This window comes from Haemaphysalis longicornis, unplaced genomic scaffold, assembly GCF_048455015.1.
Source record: "Haemaphysalis longicornis isolate Haplotype H1 unplaced genomic scaffold, Haemaphysalis longicornis Haplotype H1 scaffold_11, whole genome shotgun sequence".
Lineage (NCBI taxonomy): Eukaryota > Metazoa > Arthropoda > Arachnida > Ixodida > Ixodidae > Haemaphysalis > Haemaphysalis longicornis.
The window spans coordinates 122573042-122598400 of NW_027526214.1; the positions used below are offsets into that span (position 1 = coordinate 122573042).

The window sequence follows — 25359 nt, forward strand, 5'->3', positions numbered from 1 at the left end:
ACTGCGGTGCTTCGGGTTACTGAGACCATATTAGCCGAAGAAACCGCGAAAATACACACAAAAAAGCGCTGCATATAACTCTCTCTTTATTCGCAGCCTTCTAAATGTGGGAACGCAAACAAACACAGAGGCAATAGAATATTGCGACTACAGTCTTCGAGATACTTTGGTGCAGTTCGAGATACTCGAGATACAATGTCTGTCCAGGAGTCGGCGGGTGTTCACACAAAAAGTGCCGAAGCGCGTCACAGTCATTCCTCGACAACAAAATTCGCAAGAAAGCATTTTTTATGTCGGCTGTTACGGCGACTCTGTGCATCGTGAACTTCAGAAGCAGGAAAAGTACCGATAGATTCAGGTTCGGACCAGAGTGTAACACGTCATTCATAGACAGTTTTCCAGCTGAACTAGATGACGCATGAAAGACAATTCCAGTCTTGGTTGTTTCCCTGTCATTGCGGATGACTGCTCGGTGCGGCAGGTAGTAGACTGGACCGGCTACCTCTTTTGTCGTAGCGGGTTCGGCGAATTTGTTCCCGACATATTCGCGTATCGTCGCATCATACCGAATGAGAAGCTCTACGTTTTTCTGAAGACGTCGCGTGAACTTGGCAAGCTGGTCTTTCGCTTCCTTTATATTGCAATACAGCTCCAAAGCGTTATCCTTCCAGGGCAGACAAACTTCATGCTTGTCCACTTTTCTCCGTATTTTTCTTTTGAAATCAGTGTGTACTGAAAACTCGACAGACTCTTCATCCTTGTGGTTAAGAATACCCATGTGCTCAAACTCCCAAAAGGCTTGCAGCTGTTGAGACAGTGTTCTGTTGTCATCACTGAAATTCTGGGCCAATACCTTCATGCTTGAGCAATCTTGCTGACGGTACTAGCGATACCGCGGACCCCGAGCCCTCCAACATTGTCTGGGTCCAACCATGGTGATGTGTTTTTAAGGTGAAGTGTAGAAACGTCAAAAGGGTGGCCGTCAGAGCCCAGGTCAAGCTTCGGCGGATGGGCTCCCTGTCTGTCTACCAGGCAGGGAGCTCCAGTACCTCTTCAGCAATCAGGGTGTGGTTGATGAAGAAAGCACCCCCGTTCCCTGCCTTTTTCTTTATCATATGGCATTTGCTAAACCCCCTCGCAAACGTGATCGGTCCCTGAAAAGGCACCGATCCTTTCCTTCTTTGGCTTCTATCTCGCTCCCAAAGCCGACCTCTGCGTGTAACTACGCTCGTGTTTTGATCATTCAATCTGTGGACAAATCGAAGCCGGTTCCCTCTCAATCTGTATTTCTTGTTCCGAAATACCTTGAAGGTGTCTTCGGCAAAACGTACGACGCCAAAAAGCTCAGAACTGGAGAAGTGCTAGTTGAAGTAAAAACTCAGCAGCAATCCACAATCCTCCTGAAACAAACCCGCATGGTAGATCTGGAGATCCGGGTCACACCCCACCGCAGCTGCAACAGTTGTCACGGTGTGGTCTCTGAGGTGGATCTCATGTCCGAGAACGAGGCCGACCTTTTGGAAGGCTTAAGGGATCAAGGCATCACGGCTGTAAAGCACATATCAGTACGCCGCGACGACAAACTGGTAGCAACTAAACGCATTATCTTGACCTTCGATCGATCCACCCTTTCAGAATCCATAAACGCCGGTTACATACATTGTTCTGTCCGCCCACGGCGCTGCTTCAAGTGCCAACGGTTGGGGCATGGCACAAACTCTTGCCGTGGCCGGCTTATTTATGCTAGGTGCAGTCAGCATGACCATTCTTCAAACAACTGTGAATCCCAAACCTTTTCCTGTGCCAACTGCCAGGGGCCCCATGCAGCGTACTCGCGAAAATGTGGAAAGTTCAAACAGGAGAAGCAGATAATCAGTGTTAAGATCACCGAGAACATCAACTACCCAGAGGCGCGGAAGAGGTTTGCCTCTTACCCTGTGGGGAGGTACGCCGACGCTGCTCGCCGTGGGGCGGAGCGGCGTCTGGGTTCAGCGGGGACCCAGTACCGCGATTCAGACTTAGTCAGCCCCCGCCCTCCACCTCCCCTGGGTTACCTCGGGCAGCCCAACCCGCCTCCGCACCGCTCGCTGAGCCAGCAGCGGTTGTGTAGACAACCACGTCTGGTGGAAGTGACGCTGCATCCTCCACTTCCGCTCTACCGTCCCAAACCACACGCAAGGGCACAGAGGAGATGGAGACGGACAAACCAGCGGCAGCTCCAACCCTCACCGCACCGCCTTTGCCATCCGAGCCGTTCCTGAAACCTGCGGCGGTTTCAGGAACGCCCCAAGCGCGCCCCCAACAAGTCCGCGGTCCAAGGAGCCTGTTCCCTCAGCCGCTTCGAGGACATCCTAGGATAAAATGGATGTCGCACCGTTCTTGTCTGCGGTGCACCGCAATGAACGCGTTCCGACGCCAAAGCCTCCCGAGCAGCCAAAAAACACGAGAGTTACAGCCCCGAAAGACGACACATAAAAAACACATTCCAGTAGCTCCGAACACTTCAAAATTAGAAGAGAAAACATAGTCCAATGTAACTGCAGAGGCCTCCTTAAAAATCTTGGCGATGTATACAAAATACTGCATGCTAATCAGCCAAGTGTAATGTGTGTTCAGGAAACACATTTGAATTCCTAGCACCCAAATTTATCCAATAGTAACATAGTCTTCAGAAAGGACCGGGATGGCTGCACACACTCTTCTGGCGGTGTGGCCATAATTGCCCGAAAATCCTTAGCCTCCTACCCTGTCCTTCAAAACACTGTCCTTGAGGCTGTAGCAATTCGAACAATAATATTTAATAGGTTGATAACGGTATGCCCCATATAAATTCCTACTGAACTTGCACTTTCGAGCTCTGACATCGAGGCACGGGTTAACCAGCTGCCCGAACCATACATCTTAACAGGCGACCTTAACGATCGCAATCCTCTTTGGGGCTATTCTCGTGCAAATGCCCGGGGTCGCCTGATAGAGATGTTTCTTACATCCTCTCGAGCATGCCTTTTCAACAATAAACAGCCTACGTTCCATAGCATAGGACACAACACATACTCATATCTTGACTTGGCTATTGGCACAGTTCTTTTTTCTCTTCTCAATTGGGCTGTTGGGCACTGACCATATGGCAGTGACCACCTCCGCACCTCACTAACCTATATAGGCAAAGCAATCAATCTTTCCAAAACAGGTTCAGTGAAGCAAGAGCTAACTGGAATACATTTACAGAGGCATCCAAACTGTACCACACATCCATTAGACACTTACAGGTTGAAGAAGCTACCCAACTCCTCATGGCGCACATCCTCGACGCCGCCGAAAAGTTCATTCCCCATGCCTCTGGTGTCCCGCGCAACCAGAGTAGGCCGTGGTGGAATGAAGACTGTAGGCGGGCGCGAGAGGTCGAGAGCAAGGCGTTGGGTATCCTCCGTCGGTACCCCCACGTCGGGTAACCTTACTCTGTTCATACGGGCCAAGGCGTTTGGAAAACGTGTGCGCCGTGAGGCAAAACGAGAGAGTTCGCACACCTTCTTGACATTCATAAACTCTTACACCGACACACACAAAGTGTGGGCACGAATACGGAAACTAAAAGAACAACAGACACACACCCTAACCCTTGTTAGTACAACAGGGGACACAAGGGAAGACCAGGCTAACACACTTGCACAACACTTCGAACACGTGTCCAGTTCAGCACACTACACAAACACTTTCATTAAACACAAAACATCTGTAGAAAAGAAGTCCCTGCGTGATAACAACGAGTCGCACACTTCTTACACTTCTCCTTTTTCAATTCATAGGCAGAAGACTGCTCTGAGCACATGTAAGCCTTAAACTCCAGGTGCAGACAAAATCACATACACCATGATACAACACCTACACCCAGACACTCTTGAAACACTCCTACATCTATACACCAACATATGGCTTTCGGAGCACATTCCTCGCTCTTGTAGGGAGGCCATAGTAGTGGCGTTTCTGAAGGAAGGAAAGGGCCCTTCCTCTCCCACCAGTTATCGTCCCATTGCTTTGAAAAGCTGCCTGTTCAAGCTCCTCGAGAAGATGGTAAACAGGAGGCTCGTGTACTCCCTTGAGTAGAATGATCTTCTCGAGAGCTGGCCGCCAGGCGTCAGGGCAGGGCGGTCCACTAACGATCAACTCGTCGCGCTCGAGTCTTATATAAAGAATGCTTTCCTTCACAAACAGTATTGCTTCCGCAAAAGGGAGGTTTATTTCCTGGACAGGACGGAGAACCTTTACAGGGACGAACGGGGCTCCCAACGCACACGCCTGAAGATTGTTCCTCTTTCTCTTCCAGCCCAGAGATTGCCCACCCGTCATTTACATGTCCAAGTATGTGAGGCGCTACAATTCCCCCCTGCACAGACGAAACCCAAAGGGTGAGTCACTGTTCACAGCGTGGAACGAATGCTTTCAAACGGGCTCTGTTAGCCAGTTGCTTCTTGTGGCTCCGGCGTCCAGTCCTAGTGAGCCGTGACAGAACGTACGTGACGTCGCTCATGCGATCAACAATAACGAATGGGCCCGTGTAGCGTGACAGAAACTTAGTGCACAGGCCGCACTTTCGTAGTAGGGTCCATAGCAAGAACAAGTCACCTTTTGCATAAGAAACGAATTGGTGCCGACTGTCGTAGCGCTTCTTAGAACGCGTCTGCGACGCCACAGTTTGAAGTCTGGCAAGGCGGTGAGGCTCTTTGGCAAGGGACAGCGTAACCGAGGGCTCGCAAGGCAGCGAAAGCGGCAAGACGGAGTCCAGAGTATTACGACGAACACGAGCGTACAGCAAGAAGAACGGACCTGTGGTTTCATGCGTCGCAGTGTTGTATGCGTACGTGATAAAAGCCAACAGCTCGTCCCAATTGTTTTGGTCCTAATCGACGTACATGGCGAGCATGTTAGTAAGAGTTCTGTTTGTGCGTTCGGTCATGCCGTTTTATGAGGGTGATACGATGTGGAGTGACGGAAACGGGAAGTACAAAGATGGAGAAGCTCTTCTATGACGTCTGCAACGAATTGGTGACCGCGGTCGCTGATTATAACCCGCGGAACACCGTGCCGAAGAATCATAAAGTGCAGCATGAATAGTGCCACTTGAGCAGTGGTGGCGCTGGGAACAGCCGCGGTTTCCTCGTATCGCGAAAGATCGTCGACGCAAACGATGACTCACCGATTACCAGTGGAAAAGCGGCGAACCGTACCTACCAGGTCGATGCCAACTTGTTCAAACGGAGAACTTGGCGATGCAACTCGATGAAGAAGTCCCGATGGAACATGGGTAGGGCGCTAATAGTTCTGGCACTCTTGACAACTGGCCACGTACTGCGCTACCGTGCGATGCATATTGGGCCAGAAGAAGCGTTCTTTTGGGCGATGCACGGTTGGCGCCGTTTCCAAATAACAGGAAGTAATGTCGTCCTGCATTGTGCGCAGAACTCGCGAACACAAGCGTGTTGGCACAACAAGAAGAAAACGGGCACCCCATGGGAGGTAGTTCGTCTTCCAAAGCAGCGTCCCGCATAACGAACAGGCGAGACGAATTTAAATCATGAGCAGCTGCAAACAGCGGTCGTAGGCTGGAGTCATTTTGCTGCTCCACAATGAAAGTTTCAGCATCAGGAAAGTTGGAGCTAACCACTGCCAGGTAATCGTGAAAGTTGTCAGCGTCTGCTTCGGGCTCAGACGCCGGAAGCCGAGATAAGCAGTCGGCGTCCGCGTGTTGGCGGCCGTTCTTGTAGCGCACAACAAAGACATATTCTTGCAAAAGCAAGGCCCATCGGGCTAGCCGACACACTGGATCGCGAAGTCCAGTGAGCCAACACAAAGCGTGGTGGTCAGTGACCACAGTAAATGGGCGTCTGTATATGTAGGAGCGAAACTTCTGGACAGCAAAATTAACTGCCAAACACTCTTGCTCCGTTACAGTATCATTTCGCTCGGCTTTGCTCAGACATCGGTTTGCATAGGCGAAAACATGCTCAACACGAATATGTTTTTGAACAAGCACCGCGCCAACATCGATTCCGCTCGCGTCAGTGTGTATCGCAGAGGGCGCCGAAGGGCCCAAGTGACGCAGAATAGTGCCTGATGTCAGAAGAAATTTCAGCTAAGACAACGACGCCTCACATTCTGGTGTCCAATGGAATGGGACGTTGCCATGTAAAAGGGGCGTAAGTGGCGATGCCAAGTCCGCGAACCGAGGAACGAAGCGACGAAAGTATGAGCATAACCCCAGAAAGCTGCGGAGCTCGTGCACTCAGCGTGGTTGTTTGAAGTTGCCGACAGCTTCAATCTTCCTAGGAAAAGGTCGGACGCCATCCTTGTCAACCATGTGGCCAAGAACCAGCGCTTGATGCTCGCCAAAACGGCACTTTGAATTACGCACGAGGCCGGCACTCTGCCGGCAGTTCAGGACGGTATCCACGCGGCAGTTGTGCTCATCGAACGTTCGCCCGAACATTACTACATCATCAAGGTACCACAAACAATTTCCCACTTCGTGTCCATGAACCTTTCGTGTCCATGAACCTTTCCATGAAAGAATCGTGTCCATGAACCTTTCGAATGTTGTCGGAGCGTTGCATAACCCAAACGTCATCACCATGTATTCAAAAAGACCGTCAGGGGTGACGAACGCAGTTTTTTCTCTGTGTGCAGGTTCCATCAGGATTTGCCAATATCCGGATCGTAGGTCCACGGAGGAGAAGTAGGACGCTGAGGGCAGACAGTCAATTACATCGTGTTTTCGATGAAGCGGGTACACGTCTTTCTTCCTAATGGGAATGAAGCGCCGATTGTCCACGCAAAATTGCCATGACCCGTATTTCCTCTTTACAACGATGACAGGTGCAGCCCACGGACTAGATGAGTCTCGTATAACACCCTTTTGGAGCAGCATTTCTTTGACCTGATCCGCTATATCCTTGCGTTCGTATGGGGCGACTCGGTAGGGCTTCTGTCAAATTGGTCGTGCCGAGCCGGTTTCAATTGCGTGACGCGCACGTGAAGACGGGATTTGGATGTTGGTGCCATCTTGGGCGAAGTCAAACAAAGACGCATGTCGCGATAGAACGGTCACCAGCGTAGCACGCTCAGCTGGGAGAGTGAATTGTCAATCATGCCCAGAAATTTAAAATCAGGCACGCCGCTAGTGGCAACCTGAGGCTCCCGTTCACACACCACAGCAACAGACGCGCTCTCGTGAGCCTAAAAACGGGCAAGTTTCATGCCTCTAGGTAGAACTACGTTATGAGCGGAGCAGTTCAACGCCCACAATAAAGTGTGGCCATTCTTGACGCCAACAAGGTACTGCGGCCACAAGACGTCTTTCTTCGCACAGTTCCCGGCCAGTGGCTTCACAAAAGCGTCCAGGGAGTCATTACAGAAATAGTGGCTCCGGTGTCCTCTAAAGCCATTGTTGAAACTCCATCGACCGTAACTTCAACTTCGTTTTTTTCCATAGAAACGGGCAGAGGTTAATCGATTATAGACTGTCCAGCGACCTCACCCCCATAGGCCGCACAGGTTAGTTTCCCGGGTGTAGGAAATCAGGTGGTGGCGAGGCGATGGCGACCGCCTCGGGCGCATTGTGGGTGGTGTCAGGCTGCGATCCGATGAAGGAGAACCACTTCGCTGTGCACTTTGTCCGGAGGGGGTCGGAAGTACTCCCGGATGCCAGGATGAGTCAAGACTATAGGAAGAACGTTGAGGATATGCGTCCGGGGTCCTGTAAGTTGGCGGCGGCGTCTACGACGGCAGAACCACTAGATGTGCCCCGTCATACCACAGGGGTAGCAAACAGGCGGCCGACGCCCCGTACCTGATGGTTCAAAAGACGCATATCGCATAGCTGGTTGGTAGGCGCGCCGGCCCACCTCGTAGTTTCCTGTGTTGGAGTGATCCATTTGTAGATTCGCATCGTAATAGTCGGCATAATGATTACGAGGAAAGCGACCTGGCCGCCAAAAATCTGCGTCCCTGTGATAGGGACTATTAAGATTTCCCGGAGCTCGGTGGGGCTCAATGCACGCAGCTTTGATGGACGGATTCATGCATTCACTGTGGACACAAGGAACCGGCACGCAGCCTCTTTCGTCAGATAGCCTTCAGAGAAGCTTGCTGCCTTGCTTGGGGCGTCTTCATGTTGCCGCAACTCTTCACGGAATATTTGCCGTATGGTAGCCGCGAGATGAGCGGGAGTCGTGCTGTCAACGCTTGCGATAGAAGGCACGTTCGATAAGCGGCCAAACTTTGGAGTTATACGGCGTTTTTTTAGCGCCTCGAACTTGCGGCAATGGCGAATTACATCCGACATGGTGTCCAAACGCTCTTTGCTAATGTAGAATGTGTACACATCCTCAGCAATTCCCTTCAGTAGATGGCCCACCTTGTCACCTTCAGGCATTTCGGCGTCCACTGCTTTACACAGCTGCAGAATTTCTTCAATGTAGGTGGTCCAGCTTTCCACTGAGACTTGAGCTCGCTGCAGAAGAGTCTGGTCCGCTCGCTGCTTCTTGGCTTGAGCGTCATCGAAGCTTTCCTTCATTAACTCTACTAGTCGATCCCACGTTTTAAATGTTGCGCTATTGTTGTCAAACCACACCAGAGCGGTCTTGTCCAAGGAAAATACGACGTTTGCAAGCTTCTCTGCCGCATTCCAACGGTTGTACTTGCTCACTCGTTCGTAATGGGCGAGCCAGTCATCGACGTATTCTTCCGCTTGGCCTTCAAATTTCCGCGGTTCTCGTTGCAGCTGCCAGCCACCGGGTGGTGTCGCCGAAGAGTTGCCTCGAGCCAGGGGTGTCATAACTCCTCGGACGGGATAGAGGCCAGCTACGGGACGGCTTCGACGAAGATGCAGTGTCGCCGCTTTCGGCTGGGGTTACCCCGCACCTCCACAAAGTCTGTTACGGCAAACGGGAGGTTACTTTCCTGCACAGGACCGACAAGCTTGACAGGAAAGAACGGGGCTCCCAACGCACACGCCTAACGATTGTTTCTCTTGCTCTTCCAGCCCAGGGGTTGCCCATCCGTCATGTACATGTCCAAGTATGTCAGGCGTAACACTATTATATGGCGGTATTCATTCATCTGGAAAGAGTGTACGACACCGCGTGGCGGTATGGCATCCTAAGCGACCTGAAAACCTTCGACATGTCGGGTAACACGATGAACACACTTGCCAGCTACTTGCCTCAAAGAACCTTTTGTGTGTGAGCTAGAACTGCGCTCTCTAGGTTTAGTGTGCAGAAAAATGGAGTTCCGACAGGTTGAGTTTTAAGTTGCACCCTTGTTATTGTGAAAATAATTCCCTTAGGAAGGCGCTACCACCGTCGATTTTCTTTTCAATTATGTAGACGACGTTCAACTCTCCTTGAAACGCTGTAACTTTGTCTGTGAGCGCCGAGTCCAGCTTGGTGTTAACAAGCTAGCCGGCTTGGCAGATAGCAATGGTTTTAAATTTATTCCAAGGAAGTGAACCAGTGTTTTGTTCTCCAAGAGGTGCGGCATCCGGCCAGATCCAGAAATTAAACTCGATGGTGTCTCGATTCCTGTCAAAAAGGAACACAAGTTTTTAGGTATAATCTTCGACGAAAGGCTCACATTCATTCCACATATAAAACATAAAACAACTAAAACATAAATGCGTAAATCATTGACTATCCTCAAGGTTCTCTCGCACATTTGTTTTTGGCGCTGACAACCAACTTCTTTTCCGTGTTTTTACCTTCTTGATAGGTTTACGATTGGACAAGGGTAGCGTTGTTTATGGGTCAGAAAGTAAGACACCCGTCAAAATGCTGCACCCAGTGCTCCATCTGGGGCTCTACCTAGCGTGGGGTGCCTTCCGCACTAGCCCTGTCGAAAGCCTCTATGTGGAGTGCAACAAATAGAACATACAACAACAGCGAGCATACATAGCCCTCCTTTGTGCTTTTAAAATTTCATCCATGTCTCACCACCAAATCACTTTTTCATGATGCATTCTTGGCTGAACTCCTTTTAAATCGACCATCGTTCTCTGCGCCATTCTCTTACAGAGTTAGAGAGGAAGCGTGAGAGCTTTCTGTCTCCTTTTTAGACACCATCCAACTTCTGTAACAGATTTTAGGCCACCATGGCATCTCCGCCCTGTATCACGCGACACATCTTTTACACATATAGATAAAAACCGAGCTACCACATGTGTAATCCTGCAGCACTTGTTGTATTTGCAGCAGAAGTATCAATGTTCTGAATTTTATACGGACGCCTCTAAAACTGCCACCTGTGTGTCCTGCGCGGCACACGGCCCCAGCACATGGGCCCCAGGATTCGCGGCTGTGCCACCACACATTCCGCTAACCCATTCATCCTAATCATGCAGGTTTTTGCCCGCATCATCGCCGACCTACTACTGCTTGCTTTGCTGGCTGTATCGTCTGCCACCCCGGGAAGCTGCCTGCCTGCTACCAACGAACGCAAACCTTGTGTTTGCCCCTCCCTGGCACCCATGCTTCCGGACCTTCGGCAGCGCCACCCCTCCTTCCGTGGATCGTCGAGATAAATTCAGCCACCCTATCGAAGTCGACAACATCTCCTGCGCAGCCTATAAAGCCGCACCCACCATCAGGCGTGCACTGTGTGCTTCGCGACTGTGCCACCACACAGTCCACTAACCCGTTCATCCTAATCATACAGGTTTCTGCCAGCATCATCGCCGACCTACTACTGCCTGCCTTGCTGGCTGTATCGTCTGCCATCCCGGGAAGCTGCCTGCCTGTTACCAACGAAGGCGAACATTGTGACTGCCCCCTCCCTGGCACCCATGCTTCCGGACCTTCGGCAGCGCCACCCCTCCTTCCGTGGATCGTCGAGATAAATTCAGCCACCCTATCGAAGTCGACAACATCTCCTGCGCAGCCTATAAAGCCGCTACCACCATCAGGCGTGCACTGTGTGCTTCGCGACTGTGCCACCATACAGTCCACTAACCCGTTCATCCTAATCATGCAGGTTTCTGCCAGCATCATCGCCGACCTACTACTGCCTGCCTTGCTGGCTGTATCGTCTGCCATCCCGGGAAGCTGCCTGCCTGCTACCAACGAAGGCGAACCTTGTGTCTGCCCCCTCCCTGGCACCCATGCTTCCGGACCTTCGTTAGCGTCACCCCTCCCTCCGTGGATCGTCGAGATACATCCAGCCACCCTGTCGCCGTCGACAACATCTCTTGCGCAGCCGATTAAGCCGCAACCACCATCCAGCGCGCACTGTGGGCTTCGCGACTGTGCCACCACACAGGCCGCTAACCCGTTCATCCTGATCATGGAGGTTTCTGCCCGCATCATTGCCGACCTACTACTGCCTGCCTTGCTGGCTGTATCGTCTGCCACCACGATAAGCTGCCTGCCTGCTACCAACGAAGGCGAACCTTGTGTCTGCCCCCTCCCTGGCACCTATGCTTCCGGACCTTCGTCAGCGCCACCCGTCCCTCCGTGGATCATCGAGATACATCCAGCCACCCTATCGCCGTCGCAACATCTCTTGCGCAGCCGATTAAGCCGCAACCACCATCCAGCGCGCACTGTGGGCTTCGCGACTGTGCCACCACACAGGCCACTAACCCGTTCATACTAATCATGCAGGTTTCTGCCCGCATCATCGCTGACCTACTACTGCATGCCTTGCTGGCTGTATCGTCTGCCATCCCGTGAAGCTGCCTGCCTCCTACCAAAGAAGGCGAACCTTGTGCCTGCCCCCTCCCTGGCACCCATGCTTCCGGACCTTCGTCAGCGCCCCCCCTCCCTCCGTGGATCGTCGAGATAAATCCAGCCACCCTATCGCCGTCGACAACATCTCCTGCGCAGCCGATTAAGCCGCAACCACCATCCAGCGCGCACTGTGGGCTTCGCGGCTGGGCCACCACACAGGCCGCTAACCCGTTCATCTTGATCATGGAGGTTTTTGCCCGCATCATCGCCGACCTACTACTGGCTGCCTTGCTGGCTGTATCGTCTGCCACCCCGTTAAGCTGCCTGCCTGCTACCAACGAAGGCTAACCTTGTGTCTGCCCCCTCCCTGGCACCCATGCTTCCGGACCTTCGGCCTCGCCACCCCTCCCTCCGTGGATCGTCGAGATAAATCCAGCCACCCTATCGCTGTCGACAACATCTCCTGCGCAGCCTATAAAGCCGCAACCACCATCCAGCGCGCACTGTGGGCTTCGTGGCTGGGCCACCACACAGGCCGCTAACCCATTCATCCTGATCATGCAGGTTGGTAGTTCGTATCCCACGCCTGCTAAAAAATCTAGTAAGTACTGTTTGGAGCAGCTGCCGAGCCCACAGTGCTACTGTTTGCTTGTTATCAAATGTGTGAATGTCATACATGCCTTGCTATTGCTATCGGGAGATGTAGAGATGTAGAGATGTAGAGATGTAGAGATGATTCTCGCTGAGCTGAAAAAGTTGTTACAGGGCCAGTCGACAATAATATCTGAAATGCAAGGTCTTAAATCTGAGATAGCCACCACTAACGAGACTATCACCGATCTTGGAAAGCGCATTGCTGTCTTGGAAAATCACGGCCAAAACCTTCGAATCCTTTGAGCAGAAGTAGATGCAAGAAATACTAATACCGATGAGCTAACACACCGGGTGTATGACATAGACGAGCGTCTTGACGACCTGGAGAACCGTTCCCGGCGTGACAATCTAATATTCTACAATATCCTTGACATTAATCCGAAGGAAACATACGCTCAGTCAGAAGAAATAATAATCCAGTACTGCCTTGAACGACTTCAACGTTACGCTACCTGTATCCGAACCAACACGTGTAAATAGTGAATCTTGGAATATTTTCGATGTGATACTAACAAACAGCCCCGAAAGCTTAGAATCTATCTCGTACTTGCGTGAAATAAGTGATCACAAAGTTATTTATACTACACTAAACTTCATCCCCAAGAACACGCCACATTTCCAGCAAAACAATTCATATGTACAATACGGGTGATTATGAAGCAATTAATAACGAACTGCGAGATTTTCTGCCTGCGTTTGAATCTAATTTCGATTCCCGATCTCTTAACAGTAACTGGTTTGTCTTTAGGGACAAAGTAATCGAGTGAGCTAATAAATATATCCCCAAGATGAACTTCCCCGCCAATCAAAATAAACCATGTTTTTCAAAACGTTTAAAAGGCAAGAAAATAAAAAGAAACGTGTCTTTCGCACTGCGAAACCTAATGGTACCGCGCGCGCATGGGACAACTACGATGGTGCAGAAGATGCATGTTATGCTGCAATTCGAAGTGCAAAACAGACGTTTTATCGCATTGACACACCTGAAATTCTAACAAATAACCCTAGAAAGTTCTGGGAAGTTATAAACCCGCAACCGACACGCGAAATAACGCTTACTGACCATAATGGAGAGGAAGTTAGCGACGCTGATTGTGCTGACGTATTTAACATCACGTTCTGCTCTGTGCTCACTAAAGAAGCAGATTCGCCACTTCCCTCGCCACCTGCAACGACATTACCGATAATGGCTCCAGTGGACTTTTTTGTTGCTGGCATTTCGTCCCTTATCGACAGACTTGAACTTTCATCATCGGCTGGCGTAGACCACATTAACTACAAACTGTTAAAAAACACTAAATAAATTATTGCAGTGTATTTTTCGATGCAGCTCTCATTTGCGCTTGAAACAGGAATGTTACCAGACGACTGGAAAATGGGGAAGGTCATTTCGGTCCACAAATCAGGTAACAAACAGTCACCCCTAAATTACCGTCCCATTTCACTAACCAGCGTCTCATGCAAAATCATGGAACAAGTCATATACACTCACATATAGCACTTCCTGGACGCTAACAATTTCTTTCAATCTTCCCAACATGGCTTTCGTAAATCTTAATCTTGTGAAACACAACTAGCGATTTTTACTCATGATTTGCATGCTAATCTTGACCGTAACCTCCAGACTGATGCAAGCTTTCTAGACTTCGCTAAAGCTTTTGACGAAGTACCGCACAAACGCCTCTTACTAAAACTTGCCCAGTTGAATCTGCACCCCAAAATTCTGGCATGGATTTCAGAATTTCTTGCTAACCGTTCCCAGTTTGTTGATATAAAAATGACCATTCTAGCTTCCTCTCGGTAACATCGGGCGTCCCCCAAGGGTCTGTGTCCTCGGACCCCTTCTGTTTCTAATATATATTAACGACCTACCCACGCATGTATCTTCTCACATCCGCATGTTTGCCGACGATTGTGTTCTATACCGCAAAATTACTAACCCTTCTGATCAACCTTCGCTTCAAAATGACCTGAACCGTGTACAGCAATGGTGCGACCTGGGGTTAATGGAGCTTAATCCCACTAAATGCACACTCGTTTCTTTTCAACGCCAGCGTAATCCCTTGTATTTTTCTTACGTAATAGCTAACTCGACTCTTGAACAAGTTCAATCCTATAAATACCTAGGCGTCACCTTAACCAGTGATCTTGCATGGCTCACGCATATCACGAACGTTATTTCATCAGCAAACCGATCTCTGGGTTCCTTAAAGCGCCATTTGCGTCAAGCCCCATTGGACGTCAAACTTCTCGCCTATAAATCTTTTATCCGAACGAAACTAGAATATGCGGCTCCCATATGGAGTCCGCACCAGGTATACTTTATCAATGAATTAGAATCGGTCGAAAACCGCACCACTAGGTTCATTCATTCCTCATATTCATGTGACATAAGCATATCATCCCTTAAACGCGAAACTGGTCTTTCAAATCCTTCAGTGCGCAACCGCATCATCAGCCTTTGTTTCCTACACACGTTTTTCTACAGCCCCCTTAATCAAGCACCCTACATCGTCCCACCGACGCGCATATCTCACTGCCCTGCCCACCTGTATCAAATTGCCCGTCCACATGCTCGCACTACTACTTTTTCTGCCTCTTTTTTCCCCCGTGTAGCAGTGGACTGGAATGGCCTTTCCTGTGACGTTCCGGCCATCACGTGTTCATCAACATTTAAAGAGAAGGTCACCACGCACATTTCCATTTGACGACCTGTGTACATTTATCTGTACCCACCCCTTATGTAATACGCCCTACATGGGGGTCTTGAAGGTATTAAAGTGATGTGATGATGTGACTAGAACTCTCACTAATGTGACTCGAACTAAAGACTACTATCTTTACGGCAGATGCTTATGGTGTACTTCTTGTTGTTAATTATATACTCCAAAGCCTAATCCCACAGTCCATTATATAAACAGATTCCCTCAGTGTTGCGCGGGCATTGTCGTCAGCAAAGTCTTCCAAAAACCATGTTGTCAATGTGATAGTCAAGTGTATTATGTCTGTGTATGTCCACAAAATTGAAATGGTCCCTTGCTGGGTCCCTGGCCATTGTGGTATAGCCGGGAACGAAGCAGCGGATTGAATGGCTACTGCTGCTACACTCTTGAATACGGTAGACATAACCAGATTACCCTACACCGATGTGAAACCACACATCAGACAACAACTTCGCAAAACATGGTAAACACACTGGAGTGAACAAACATACAAGTTACACGTAATAAAACCACACTTGGGACCATACACCACCGACACACGCAATAGATATGCTGAAGTCGCCATGGCTAGATTACGGATAGGCAACACACATGCAACGCACTCGCACCTTCTCACTGGATCTCTAAGACCCCTGCAGCAGGTGCTGACAGGCCCTATCCGTGATCCACCTCCTCATACAATAAAAGGCACTCGACATTACGCGACGCAAACACTTCCCACAATTACACACACGATATATTCCACCACACCCGGCTTACTTCTTAGGAGACGATGCCATATTCTGTTCAGCGCACCTTTAAGTTCCTATCAGAAGTCCATTTCTTACAACCCACCTCATACCATCCATAGTTTTACGCCGGGTCCTATACACCAGCCACCTTATTTATCTTTTAACCACTCTTGATCTTCACGATGGCCCTTTACACCAGCCGTTCTCGTAGTCTGATGTTATTCCTTTTCCCTCCTCATCAAATAACTTTGTTTTAGCGTTCTTTTCCCATGTCGGCATTGCGCCATTAAACTCAAATCATAATCATCATTAATATCTTCATGGCGCCAGCGGAAAACGTGCCTCGGATATTCTCGGTGCATTTTATAAGGCCCTGTAGCCTCCACCCGAAAGAAGTCTCAACGGCAGTTGAGCCATTTCTAAGCCGCCGAATTTTTCAAGTGGTGACTTTCCAGTAACAGTGGGATCCTATGAGTACCTGCATAGTGTCTGCATAGTGTCATAGGCACCATCATCATCGGCGAGGTGAAGATCCCGAACGTCCTCTCCCACGCAAGAATTAGGAACCATGAACGGAGTTTCACTGCGTATTGTTGGTACCTCTACGGCTTCAATCAGGATGGCCTCGGTGTCGTGATGAATTGTAATCCACAGTTGCACGCGTCGTAGAATCTGCTTAGATGGGCCATTTGCTCCGAACGTTTTCACATTCAGAGTCTCCTTTCCGACTTCCTTGCAGCTAAGGTTCTTGGCTGTGTCTTCCATGCAGAACGTTCGTTGACTGCCGCCGTCCAGAAGGCAGCGGACAAGTCGCGGCTGAGTGGAGCGACGTGCTCACACCTTAGCTCTTCGTAGAAGTATGGTATCTTCGGCCTGAGTCACAGAACTCGTCTCTTGAATTTGTTTCGTTACGAACAGCCTCTGAATGTCAATTGCCGAAATAGCAGCATATTTGTAGTCGCAGAGGAACGTGAAGCGTCGGCGTTGGCAGTTCTGACAACGCAGGAAACTCGAGTTCCGAATGTCCTTGGCTCAGTGAACTTTCTTGCAACAGTTAAAGCATCGGCCGCTTCGCTTGAGTATGTTGTTCCTTTCCTCAAGGGTTAACGGTTTATCACAACTGCAGAAATAACACGATTCTTTGTCCGTTCCGGAAGTGGTGGTAAAGGTGGCTACTGATGGTACATAGTGGCGGCGCGCTTTGCCGTGGTTTCTTCTGGACTGTAGACCAATCCGATACAATTTCTATCGCCTTCTCCTCGCTGCGAACATCCTTCTTCAGGAAGTCTAGAAGCGCTTAAAATGTGCAATGAGTGTCAGCTTCCCCAGGCTTCCGTTGACTGTATTGAAGAACAAGCTCGTGAGGTAGCCGCTTCTCGATAGCCAACCTAAGTGAAGCACTGTACTCCTCCTGCTTCACCCCTAGTGTCTCAAGACTCCTAACGTTCCTTACCTCTTCGTCATAAAGACGTCGCAGTGCCCCAAGGTTTTGCACTGAATCAACAGCTTGCAGTTGTAGTAGGCGAGTCATGTGGTCGTTTATCGCAAGGTCCTTCCGTCCAAAGCGTTCCTCAAGCATATCTATCGCTATCTGGTATTTGTTCAGTCGGGGAAAGTCCATTGATCGTATCTTGCGCCGTAACAACAAGGTAGCCCTCAAGATATTTAAACCTGACAATGGTCGACAGCTGCGAGTTCTGGCGTATGGTTGTCTTATGCTGGTCCCAAAAGGAACGCCAGCTTTGAATGGTTCCGTCAAATTTGCCTAGTTCTATTCTAGGGAGCTTAATCAAGGCGCTTGAGTGCACATGAACTGCGCTCAATGGATCTACAATGTTCGTTGGGCCATTTGATGCTTGTGGGCTGTGAATTTCTTCGATTCTTCGGGAGAGCTTGGATTTTGCCACAAATATCGAAACGTAATACCCTTCCGAAGCTTTCCACTCTTGTTCTATATACTGCTCAATAACGTTGTCTTCAATTTGCTTGTAAATGTCCAGAAGTGCTGATTCATTCATCACGAGAACATTCAATAAAGTTCTGCAGCTCACCGCTAGACGCTGTCTGGGAGTCCGACAAAGCATTGCTGTCAGTAATGGTCTTCGTAACTCGAGCTCGAAGGGTGGCCCGTTGGCGCTTGTGTCGATCCATTCTGTAAAGGGCTTTGGCGTGAGATCGACTCCGAGTAATCAGGAACGGCGTAGCACACCACCCCGTTGAGCGGAGGTGGCGTGAGGCTCGAGGGGAGCTAGAAGCGTCGGGTCGGGACTAAACACATTGTAGCAGCGCCGTGTGTTGCTTCAGTCATGCAGGGTGCTTCTTCGGTAGTCTTCAGGAGAGGTTTCGTCGAGTCCTCAGGGGGCGTGCGGCACCAAACTTTTGCGAAAAGACCAGATTCCAGAACCCGTCGAACCGTTCCATCGAACAACAAGTGTTTATTGCACATACCCAAAAGAAAAGTAGGAGGCCGTGCATGTGTTCAGACTAATTTGGTAGGAAACCTGTTGTCCAATCTGCGTAGATATGTGCCTGAGTTAAAGCTACGAACCCGAATACATTTTCTAACACTAAGATAAGACGTAACGAAATAGAATATCAGAGATAGAACTTCCACCAGTAACAACAGAAGCAGTAAAGAAGGCTTTAATAGAAATGCACGTGGGCAAAGCACCTATTGAGGATTAGATAACAGAAGACCTATTGAATTATGGTGGGAAAATTGCACTAAAAATCTGGCAAACCTGCCTCCGCAATGCCTAATGACCGTGAGTGCACCAATATCTTGGAAGAACGAGAGCGTCATCTTAATCCATCAAAAAAGGTGACATGAAGGACTTCAAAATTTACAGGGCGATCAGCTTACTGTAAGTTGTCTACAAGGTAGTTACCAAAGTAATCTTGTAACAGAATTTCTGCCACCATACATTTAAATCAACCTTATACAAGCCGGGTATGTTAAATGGTATTAAAGAATGGACCTGAATTCACAGGATCCGTCCGGTGATCGAGAAGTGTGTCGAACATACTCAACCCCTATATATAGCCTTCATAGATTGTGAGAAAGGGTTTCACTCAGTTGAAACTTCAGCAGTCATTTTGGTTTCGTAATCAGAGTGGAGACGAGCATTACGTGAAAATACTAGAGTATATACCTATAAGTAGCAAAATAGCTATAAGGAAGGGTGTCAGACAAGCTGACACAATCTCTCCAGTGTTATTCACATTATGTTTACAAAATGTATTCAGAGCATTAGATTCGGACCAGGTGTGCGTAACGGTTAATGGAGAATACCTCTGTAATCAAAGATTTGCGACGGGGTTGCCTTGCTGACTAAATCGTGGGACGAGTTGCAAAGCATGCTTACCGCAGTGGGCAAGCAGATATCTTGAAACGTGGGCTTGAAAAGTATTCCGCAGACAACTAAACTATGTTCAATAACCTCGGTACAGCACAGCGGCTTCAGATAGGTGGCGGGGCAGTTAAAGTGGAAAGCGAATACATCTACTTAGGCCAAGCTGTGACCCCGGATGCCAACTTTGAGGCAGAGGTAATTAGGTTGATAAAAATAGGGTGGAGTGCATTCGACACGCATTCTCAGGTAATAAACGACCGCCTGCCACTGTCCCCGAAGAAGAAAGTGTGTAACAGCTGCGTCTTACCGGCACTCACCCAGAGGGCAGAACTTGGAGGATCACTCAAAGGGTTCAATTTAAATTGAGGACGATTCTTCGCGCGATTGCACGAAAAATGTTAGGTGTAACATTGTGTAACAAGATGAGAGCGGAGTGGGTCAGGGAATGAATGCGTGTTAAGGACATCAAGTATAAATTAGCAAGAAAAAATTGACGTGGGCAGGGCATGAAATGTGAAGGAAAAGTACGCGTTGGTTACTAGGGGCCAATCGGTTTATTTCCCAGAAATACATCGGGACAGTCCATGCGCTTTTAGCGCATGGACCGGTTTGACCGCTTGACTGGGCCCAACAGAGTGGCTCCCAAGAGAAGGCAAGCGTGGTAGAAGCGGCAGAAAATTAGATGGGCCGATTTGATGAAGAAGTTTTCGGCGATACAATGGTCACAGTTAGCACTGGACCGGGACAATTGGGCAGCAATGCGACATTACTTTATCCCGCATTGGACGTAGATAGACTGACAATGATGATCACCAATAGGTTGGTTTATAAAAGGGCCCCTACACCATTTTTTTAACAATATCACCTAAGAAGGCAGACAGCGAAGAAATATACAAAATTTTTGTATTTGGCGTTCTTTGGCCAAGTTTCCCTTGCGCCTATACACCACAATTACAAGACAAATACAAATTTCCAATATTTGTAGTGTCGGCCACGGCAGTACCTTGCGTATGGTGATGGCGGGGGACCTCTGTGGGAATATTTTTTTGGGACATAAATTAGGATTCCATTTTTTTGTTTCAAATTAGCTTTCTTGGCGCTCTCATAATATTACCAGTCAGCTAAATACTCAGTGGATGCCAACACACTTCAACTGGTGATGGCTCCGGCTATTACGGAAACGTTTTTTCTACCTCCTCGGAGAGGTGGGCCAGGAAAGAGGGGCTACCCGACGAAATCTATGTTCAGAGGTTTAAGAAAACATATATAAAGGCGCATTTTGAAGTACGCTTTAATTTAAAATTGAGACTACAAAGTAAAGTAATGTACAGTAAATGAGACATGGCTCGACAAAAAATAGATGACTTGTACAATGAAATCGAATAAAACAAAGCCTGACTGAAAGAAAGGGAATACAACACAGTGTTTCTAAAAATGAGGGAAGCCCAATCAAGACATTAATTGCAGCAAAGCTGCACGAAATCTTCACGACCATTTAGACCGTTTGTGTCCAAGATTGTACTTGATTAGCTTCTTCTTTGCGGCCGCAACGACATTCACTCTGCTTTGTTGCTATAAGATTGAGCTCCCTTCCTTTCGCGTAAGTAAATATCATTGGACTTCACCTTGGAAGGGTGTATACTAAAACGAGTCTTTCTGCTTCCGAGAAAGTGATGTCCCGATTACGGCGAACGCGGACGTCTTTTTTGCTAATATTGGCCAATATTTCTAATGGGGTAGACTTGGCATGATAAACGACTGTCGGAGACGCAGGACGATGGCCGCGAGGACTGAACACACAAGTGCTCGGCATTTTCTTGGTATTTCAACTGCCCGGTGGTCGCAGCGTTCCAGGCGCTCACGTACCTACAGTTACAAAACTCTAACAATGTGCTAAACATCGTAGCCGTTAAAATAATATAGGAATCGCCGGTAACCGAGCGGTATTGCACGTGAGGGTAGGGAGAAAGAAGAGGGCAAGTATTTAAACGGAAACCTGACTTGTTAACCAGGTGGCCAATACTCAACAGGGAGAGAAATAAAAAAAAGCCAGCGCACGGGGAAGCAGAGGTGGTGAGTAATGCATCGACAGTTAAAACTCCACTCGATATTTTTGAGTGCATGCGTTCTTCGGCGACGAAAATGGCCTTCAATTTTAGACGTCAAATTAATTCCTTTGGGTTCGCAATTATCAGTACGTCTGAAAAATATCAATGTGCCGCTTTCGAAAGTATCGAGCTTTATTCGAGCTTTATTAGGTTTGTGCATTTGTCCTGCCACTAGGAACACTCAAGTTACCTCACTAGGACAAACATTTCACCGTCGTATTATGTTCGCCGCTATAAGCTTATGCAATGTTTTGAACAAAATTTTTCATAAAGATGACATGAATTCAATACAGAGAAAAGGCAGAAACAAGAATTTTTTTAATAATAGAATAAACTACATGTTAACTGGTGCATGTTTAAATAACAATAAAACTGTGTTCTTTATTTCCCAATAACAGGTTTTGAACTCGTATTAGTGGCCTCTAATACTTTCCGCTACAAAGGAATAAATGGTATTGTATTTTGCACTGAGTATTTTACTGGAACATACGATGTACGCCAAGCCTACTTATTGGCGTCAGCAATAGCATTATGGACATCACCGACGTACCTGTCTACATAAGTGGAAATAAATGGCCATAGCCCATAGCAAACTGGCTGCTTTTCAGCACAAACACGAAATGCGCCAGAAAAGAAGGCCCTGAATATGCACATAAGTACAAGGATTACGGTAAAGATGGTGTCCGGCTGGCGGTATAACGAGCTACTGCAAAGTTTCAACGTGGCGTTTTATGTTGGCTACAACCAAGCAATTAACAACCCAGAACTGACCTGCCGATGCGTGGTAGAATGCCAGCCTTTAGAATCTCAATACTGCTCATGATGTGGCTTCGGAAAGTGAACTGACCATTTTCAAAAATCGGCAATATCACCCAGGATAGAAATATCCCTGCCGTTATGGTCTTTTTCAGGGTGTGTTATGTCCATATACAAATATGTGCACAATCAATCCTGCAGTATTACTGCAATGCGACCCCTACTCGTAACCCACAATTGCTCAAAAGAGCGTACCTTCATCGTTGAATAGAAGGTGTATAAGTACCTGTTTCCCTGCCACAGAGAGCTTGGTCTTAACCGACACCTAAAGAACTATTCGTTATGTTCTGTCAGATAACAAATCGTAGGGATAGATGATGAACTAAGAATGGCATCTCTCATCGAGTATAGCGCTGGCCGTTTATGTCCACATTCCTGAAAACCACGAAAAACATTCAGATGTGCTATTTTCTGCACTTTCTTTCCAGTTTTTTGGGGGGCACGTTGTCAAATGTTTCCGTTTGCACACAAACGACACCGTAAACAACGACTGCAGCTTTGGAATTAGGTCATTTGACCACCTAAATTGCTCAATTAGGTTATCCACAGCTCGCTTGTCCCCAAAATCATAACTGTGGCTTGGGGCTAGTCGCTACAGGAAAGTTCAAGACGTAGGGGTAGTGACCAGGTCATGTGACAAGAGGCAAAAATTGTAGCCTAGACATTGTGTGATGAGAGAAGTTGCTAAAAAGAAAGTTATTTGATGTTTTCGTTGAACAGGTTCGCAAGGTTACCATTTAAGATTTCGAAGCTGATCACAAGCGTCAAATTTTGTACTCGCTTATTCCACTATAAAGAAACTTCGTGACATATAAAAATTACCGCGTTATGACATTCCCTCACCCCTGATAAATCCTTGCCCTGGAAGAGGTTTCCTCTGAGGTAGCCATAAAATAAAGAAAGGAGAAATAAAGAGCTACTTTATACCTGATCTGCCACTATCGCCTTTCAAAACGTGCTGTTTCTGTACGTGCCTGGAATTTTCAAGGTTATGCACTGCCTCTTTGGTGTGTTGAAGGCAAAGCAGTTCCTTTCTGTCAGCCTATTTGAATGCGCTGGTTCATTGTACGGGTGGTACCACCATGGGGTGGTATTTCGATATTTTCCTGTGTTTCGTTATCAAAATAATTGCAGTACGCAACTAGTTTGCGGCTGAAATTACCACATTAAAATAAAGTTCTTGGAACCTAAAATTGCTCACTGACACTTTATTCTTTGAGGTTTTCATCTCAAGATAAATAGTTTTTTACTATTACCCAATAAATCTCCTTACGAAAAAAATACCGGTGACTCCTTCATTGTATTGCAACGTTAGTCACTAGATTCGGTTCGAGTAGGGTCATTGCTCTTTTTAACATATTAGTGCATGATATGCACTCTTTTTAACATATTAGTAAGAACACACTGTATACGAGCGCTCTCAACCAAATTCGGAACTGGCGTTGCTGTTTTTATAGAAAGAAGGTTGTCTTTAATTAATCCATTCCTCAACTCCTGAAAGATTCAGGTTCGCGCTTATCTCTTGCGTAATCTTGTATTTTTTGGACTCTTGAACTACCATACAAAATCTGCCCATGCATGCCACCAGAAAACCAACAGCCTCGCAGACCCAATACTTGAAACTAACCAGCATATTATGCGTCCATGCCGATGCTGATAACTGAGTATTGATGAGGACTGTGTCTACAGGTGGTGCACCCTCGAGGTGACTGCGCGGGCTGAAGATTCCCGTAAATAGCTGGTGTATGAGTTCAGCACTTGCAGCGTCATGTGAAATTTAATTATGACTCCCGCACACGTGACGTCCAGTTAAACCACGGCATTTTTACTTTGGCCTATTGTTTCAGTTTCTCCCAGCGTAGACAGGCATTATTGATTTCTGGAAATAAATTCCATAGATGTCTACTAAAAATATCTCTAATACTGATTCCGCCGAATATATCCCGGATATAACACAAGAGACGAAAAGAAGGAGTACAATCTTCTTAGCTGTGCGATGGCACACAAGCCATTACTGTGAACGCGCCTGCCAAACGGCACGTCATCTTAGGGTACTCTCGGGTACATTTCAAGAAGCATATGCTCCACTGTCTTCCGAGACCCGTGGAGGTATCACTAGAGAAAACAAGACGATTATCGTTTTCATAGCATGCATGGCGCTCGGTGCACTATTGGCTGCGGCTGCGGCTGCTGGCGCACTGCAGATATTACAACTGTACTTACAGTGGGCCTCGTTCTTACAACAATGTGACCTAAAAACTTATTGCCTCTATTTTTTTTTATTTTCCTTACCTAATCGAAATTCGGGCACGCTCATTGCACCCAATCGTTTCTTAAAGCATTGTGCACTGTGCCACCTTCAGCATGTCCTTCATGAAAGCTGGTAACCTTTAATGCACTTGCAAAATTAACTCGATAATACAAAAACGCTGCAACCTAGTTACACATAGACTTTTCGCAGAAGAGCATGTCAGGCGTCACAACGGAATACACGGTTTTTTGTCTAAATACCCTCGTGTAATGCTGGCGTTAAGAAGGATGTCGCCTTTTCAAACAAAATCGCAGCTCGTTTCGGTAGGTGGGTGTTAAGTTCGGGCTCCGCATGCAATTAATGAAGGCCGCCGGTGGCCCATGTATTGGCGTCGCCTCCGCTGGTACCTACGATCCTGTGTCCCTTTCATGTAGCCGAACGGACGCCTAGTTCGGAGCCGCCGAGAGCGTGTTCTGTGCCCGTCCTTTTGTGTGTCAAAAGACGGGGGCGATTAGCTTGAGTACCTTTGTCGCGTCGGAGGTGGCGGGGTCATTCGGCATGACAAGCTGACGAGAAGCTGAATGACGGTGTGTCTCATAGTATCGGAAAGGCGCGCGGTGTAAGTTTTTGAGCATCTGCGACGTAGGCGGAGGCGCTGGTCGTTGACGGGTCGTTCGCCTTGAAGACGATCGCTTGGGCCTGAAGTGCCTCTTCCCGGGGGCGGTAGGCGGCGGTAGGCGGCGGCGGCGGCAGGCGCCGGCTTCCTTAATCTGGGAGGGGATTAGCGACGACTCCCGCATTGTCCCGACGCGCGCGCAGACGAGGGGGCAGGGCAGACGCAGGGGGATGTTAACCTCGCAAAGACCGCTGAAACCTTCCGCTTGGCCTTTGAGCAGAGGTTGCCGTGTTGAACGTAATGATGCATCCACTCCGCGCGGTCAGTGACTTTAGGCCGCAGACGTCCTGTACTTTCTTGTCGGGTGCTCTGGCGTTCGTGGGAAATGCACTA

The 25359-nt window shown here is 48.2% G+C and overlaps 1 pseudogene; it reads left to right on the plus strand.

Moving 5' to 3' along the window:
- Positions 1–11957: 11957 nt before the first annotated feature.
- LOC144160787 (uncharacterized) overlaps positions 11958–25359 on the plus strand; it is a 277736-nt pseudogene continuing 264334 nt past the window's right edge.